The sequence below is a fragment of the Montipora capricornis genome, chromosome 4 (genome assembly GCF_036669925.1).
Source record: "Montipora capricornis isolate CH-2021 chromosome 4, ASM3666992v2, whole genome shotgun sequence".
In the NCBI taxonomy this organism is placed as follows: domain Eukaryota; kingdom Metazoa; phylum Cnidaria; class Anthozoa; order Scleractinia; family Acroporidae; genus Montipora; species Montipora capricornis.
Genome location: NC_090886.1, coordinates 54,916,341 through 54,922,303, shown reverse-complemented (window position 1 = coordinate 54,922,303; position 5,963 = coordinate 54,916,341). Strand labels below are relative to the sequence as shown.

The following is a 5,963-nucleotide window of genomic DNA, read 5'->3' as shown; positions in this document are numbered from 1 at the left end:
AGGAAGACCCGAAGATGTTTCGATGATACACCAACGAATTGAAGTACAATTTAAGAGACAAACTTGATATCAATGATCGATACGACACTCACAAAGGTGACATACGGAAAATACGCCACTGGGGTCCCGGATGAAGTGGCGTACTCTTGTCTATATAGTAAATATAAGGTAAAATAACTTTTTATGAAAACTGTGACTCAGCAGGTAACAATTGACTTAAAGTTCAAGGCGACAAGGTCAGTGGATAAGCGAAAAAAAAGTTGCAATTAAACCACTCATAATACTGGTGGCTAAATTAAAGGTTATCAGACGTTTTAAAAGGAAGAAAGGTGGTTTGTTTGTTACATTGTGTGTTTTACAGGTGGCCGCGTACTAACCAGAATTGACTACACTGGAAAATAACAAATAAGAATCACAAGATATCGATCGACAGTAAGCTGACTGGCATAAGGTCCTGTCTTTGTAAGACCACCTGGTATTCTCGATGATAAGAGGGCAACATTTTTGAGGTACTGAATTGTAATAATAATTGCTCGTATTTAATCTTCGCATTATGACGTGATAAAAAAATTATGTATAGGATCAAATGGAGACGAAAAAAAAAACGTACAAGAAATAAGCGTCAGGTTCAGAGAAAATTACGAAATAACACGCAATCATGTCAATCATCTGAACGCTCGTTTTCTCGTCAAACTAAATGGCACAGTCGACCTGGTCCATTTATAGCCTTTCACGCAGATAATGCTTTGCTACGGGTTAGACAAGAAGTTGCCCATGGAGCAAATTTGAACGGTAACGTTTACAATGGACCTTTTTTGGGGAAAAGATCACTGTGAAACTTAGTAATTAGACAAATAAAGTGTAGTGTTACTGAGCGCCGGTGAGTGATTTCCGTAAAACAAAATAAGGATTTACAGGGGTAAATTACCGTTCTTTTACCTTTCACCCCCGAAAGGAAATTGACTAGATTTACTTTGAAATTAAGATAGCCTTTTCAAAGTATTAAGCTTACAGGAAAGGTAAAGTTAACTCCTTTAGCAATGTAGAATTCTTTTCTCTGCTGAACTCGATACAAAACAAATTAAACAATAGCCTCATTTGGCGTGAAGATATGCTAGGATATTTGTCCGCGGACATTATCTGTTTCGACACACGAACAGTTTTCCGTGAGCTGCGAAGAACAGAGAATCCGAGCATATTTTTCCCCCCAAATGGAAGCTATTGTGTTTATTATATCCTTCGAATCTTATTCGCAACGCGCTCAGTTTAATTGAAAATTGGGTAATATATAAACAATAGTCTCCATTTGGCGCGAAAATATGCTAGGATATTTGTCCGCGGACAATTTCTGCTCCGAGAACCGAAAACTGTGAGCTTCGAGGAACAGATAATGTCCAAGGACAAATATCCTACCATACTGTATTTTCGCCCCAAATGGAGACTATCGTGTTTATTATTCTTCAAATCTTTTACGCAACGCGCGCAGTTTTGAAAATTGGGGTATATCCTCGGATATTCCCCAGTTTTAGCTGGGGAATATTCGCTCACGTGACGCGTTTAGACCAATCGCGCGCGAGCGAAAACATTTGATGGATTATAATTAACAATTATTCCATGAGCGCGCGTTGGATATGAGATGGTAAATAGCCAACGAGGCGCGTAGCGCCGAGTTGGCTATAACCAGTCTCATATCCAACAAGCGCGAATGGAATAATTGTTTTATTAAATTCCTTCAACTCCAAAAATTTGGAAGTACGAAATACGAGCGGAAAAAGTGAGCAAATCCGAGCGAAATCCAAAAATTCTTGATGAGAACTGATGCGATGTTGTTGTAATACCTTGTTGTCAGACAGACGCGTACTTTTAAACGACGGAATTGATCCAAACTTTCCACTTTTTTTCTCCTTTTTGGCTTTATTCAAAGAGTAATTTCGCATTCCGGAGAAAACATTTTTAGTTTAGCAACGCTTAACGCAATCATTTACCATATAAGGTCAAACCAAGGTATATGAGCTGATAACCGAGATTGATTGAACCAATCAGAGCACGCGAAATGCATTATCCGAGGTTGAGAATTTAATAACTTCGGATATTGCCCAGTTTCAGCTGAGGAATACTCGGTCACGTGACGTGTTTAAACCAACTGCGCACGAGCGAATATATTTCATGGATTATAAGGTTGATTAGTGACTTTCATAAATGTGCCTTTTTGCAGATCCTCAACAAGAATAGCCACCTTAGTATTTATATTAACAGTTCTTCTTGTGAACTTGACTGCAGGTAAGACTGCCAGTTAATTAACACTTAGCCGCACACACACATGTTTATATACGCAAAATGCTGCCCCTATATAGCAAAGCCTATATGATATCTGGGGCAGCTCACTTCTGAGAAACCAAAAGTGGTATAATCTCTTCCTCCTCGCGAACGAAAAACGAATGCAAAAAAAAAAACAAACAAACAAACAAAAGACAAGCACACAAACAAACAATTCAAACAAACTCAGCTTAATTCTAACCTGCGGTAATCCTGGATGAATGCCTGAAATTAGAAGTTATGTATTAGAATTCTTCAAAAGCGGAGGATAATATTATTTCTATGTTCAGATAGGGTTTTGGTCATGGAAAAATATATCTCAAAATAACGGTTAAAAGAAGAACTTTTAGCCTTTGTACATGTACTGCGCCTGTTGTTGTTGTTGTTGTTGCTTTTGAAGAGAAAAAAAGAAACGGAAGCGCAATCTTCCTCCTGTTTATTTAGTTATTTCAGGATGCGACAATGTATGAAAAAAGTTTGACAGCAAATGCTTCAAACTGTTCAACGAGAGTAAATCCTGGCACGAAGCTGAGGAGTCTTGCAAAAAATCCGGAGCTCACTCGGCAAAAATTGAATCAGAAAAGGAAAACGACTTTTTGCTGAACACATTCATGCAAATCCCAATTGGAAAATTAAACCGAGAGGCGTGGATTGGACTTTCAGATGACGAAAAAGAAGGTGAATTTGTCTGGACAGATAACACAAGAACAAAGTACTCCAACTGGGCAGCGGATCAACCCAATGACGAGGATAACAAACAGGATTGTGGCGAGATTGTAAACGGAGGTCGAAAGCAATAGGATAATTCTATAATAGCGTTAAATAATTGAGCTAATGCGTTGAAGCCCAGCCAATCAGACCAAGGAAGAACAGGTTAAAAGCATTTCAGAAACGCACCATTAGTGAGCGCGTGGCGGTAGATTTTTTCACTAATTTAGACCCACTTTAAATGTCTCATTTTTGTCGTGTCGATTTAAATTTAAAAAAAGAATAAAAAATGCAAAATCAAAAGTGCAAGTAGTGGTATTCAAATCAAATTTCAAGTTTTACGAGAAACGTGAACAAACAAGGGCGAATTTGAATTTTCTCTGCTCGCTTCTACAACGCTCATACTGATTCATTTAATACTTCTGCTAGTTTTAAGAACTTGAAGAAACTGAAATAGTGACGTTGAAGTTTCGAAATTCTAAGCGACGTTTTAGTTGACGTCGTAGTCGTGGATCTAAAGCTCCCTAATCTAAGAGTAAGAAAGCTTTAAAAATTCGAAATATTACTAAGAATGTATGGGCTCATTAGCGCTTTTGCCACCCAAGAATTCTCAGATTTTGATGGCTAATTATTTCGCTAGATATCAAAGCCAAAAAGGTCATAATTAGAGACGTCACGCAATCAATAATTTTATGCGTCAAGCTAAACTATTGCGGATGTTGTCAGCAAAAAAATGTAAACAGAAAAGTTTTTCGCCTGTTTTATTTATGGTAACGATACGTCCAGCCACTAGATCTGGAAATGCTTTTGTTTGCGTCAACCCATCATTTTATATTTGAAGAAGGGTTTTTGCTATTATACAACGCCCGTTTTACCAAAACACCATTTTTTTTTGAATATCCTTTTTCCCGACGAGGGTAGCAAAGCTATTTGTGCGTGACGCGTGACAAGGGCTGAAATCAATAAAGAACAGCGCGGTTCGTGAACAGTGCACGTAAAGCGTCAGGAGCTCATCACCCGGAGCCTCTATACAGACTATATCCTTGAGTCAACCTTTGCCTGTATCTTTCTATTTTTAGAACTAACCCTTGAGCAGGAGACCCACATTTATATCAATTTACATTAATTTGCACAATTTGCTTACATTGTTTTAGACATTTGTCTTGGTTTGACAATAACGTTATTCTGATTGGCCATTCTAAACAGTGCGTGCAAAACCGAAGAACTTGTGGCGTTCTAAAAATAGAAAGACTCACTGAGCGCGGGGCTGAGATATACGTGACGGTGACTCAATCCTTTCATTTCATGAAAAGCACAAAATTTCCCTGAGTCCCCAAAAGCTTTCTTCATCTTCGGCTGTAGAAATTAAATAACCATTCTTGAAACACTTTTGACGGTTACGTCAAAGATCAAGTCACGTTTAATTTTGACGTTCTTGGCGCCAGACCCCCAAAATATTTCGACCGTGCGACGTTTGACTCTTGACTGAAGATTTTTCGTGGTTCGCTTCTTGTTTTTTAAAAAATGAAGAACAAAGTCGAAAGCTATCAGTGAACAATTCCCGTAAAAGCCAGGGGAAGTCTGTCGAGGTCGAGCGAAAAAGCGACGAGAGTTTATAAGGGCACGTGAAGATGGAGACGCTATCAAAGTTGTTTCTTTTTCCTTTTACCGAGCCTGGAGGATGACCAAATACCTCCAAAGCTATTAGCTAGTCGTCAAATTGACCAACTTAATGTACATCCTCCGCCATTCGAAGCTTTTGAAGCTATTTTTACCCTCAAACTGACCTTGGCTACGGGACGTCTAAGTTATATCCGCACGTCTACAATCCTGGTCAAAACTGTTGGGGCAATTCCCGCTTTTGCGCTTCTTCCCCCCCCATCCTCCCCCATTTCGATGTGGATTTATCACGGTCTCCGAAATCAACATTAGTTCATCGATCTATCGAATGTTTTAACATTGCCTTGGGGGAAGGAGAAGGGAGAGGGGGCGATAAAAAGGAAGCAAAAGAAGAACACGCGTTGCTGATACAACGATGGAAGAATGTGCAGTAAATTCTGTACTTTTCTCCCAAATTTGACAAGTTTTCCAAAGTCTTTTGACCAGGATTGTAGATGCTTCGTTCTTTACGTTTTTTACGAGATCGAGTGTAAGAAGTAGCGCCCATTGAACGATGGAAGCGTGTCCAGTTTTTCATACAGTTTACTGCTTTACCGTAGTATCTCTCCGAGCAGTTGGAACGTCTGCAAAGCAAGCACTACGCATATAAGCACCAGCAGACCTCTGGCACTTTTTCGGTGACCTATCTTGCAGAAAAGCCTCAAAACTTTTTAACATACCAACTATGTGTGACAAGAGAGAGGCGATCGTCAAGAGATCAGTAATCACATCAGCTGAACCCTTCCGCCACATAACCCTACTACTGCATATACACGGAGAAGCCGTAAGTTTCAAGTTCAACGTTTAAGAACTTACAGTTCATTTTTGACAATTTTATTGTTAGCCATTGTCGTTAGCACACCTTTTTTAATTATTCCTTTTTTTAAGTACCTTTGCATATAAATACATACATATTTAACTTCAATATAGTACGTCTGTAAAGGTTATCGTACTTCATCCTAGTAGGGCTGTAACGATTATTTTTTATAAACTACCTACCTTCCTACCTAAATGCTCGCTTCAGTTATCTCACCAAAGTACTATTTTAAATTACGTGTCCTCTATTCGAACGCAAGAGGTTTGGATACACCAATTTTCTGAGTGACCACAGGTGCAGTCGAAACGTCCAAATCCAAGTCCTAAGAGACCGCATCAAACGCTTCTTTTTAAGAGTTAAACCCAACATAGTCTTCTTGACTTACTTGAAGTGTTTGGGAGAAAGCACAAAATTCATATGGGACTTGAGTATTCTGATCATGCCGTGAGGTCCTATTCTGCAA

The 5,963-nt window shown here is 39.0% G+C and overlaps 1 long non-coding RNA gene across 1 annotated transcript; it reads left to right on the top strand.

The window, feature by feature from the left end:
* Nucleotides 1-399: 399 nt before the first annotated feature.
* On the top strand, nucleotides 400-2,909 carry LOC138047544 (uncharacterized). Its single transcript, XR_011131869.1, has 3 exons — nucleotides 400-509; nucleotides 2,216-2,280; nucleotides 2,761-2,909. It is a non-coding gene; the product is annotated as an uncharacterized lncRNA (long non-coding RNA).
* The last annotated feature ends 3,054 nt before the right edge of the window (nucleotides 2,910-5,963 follow it).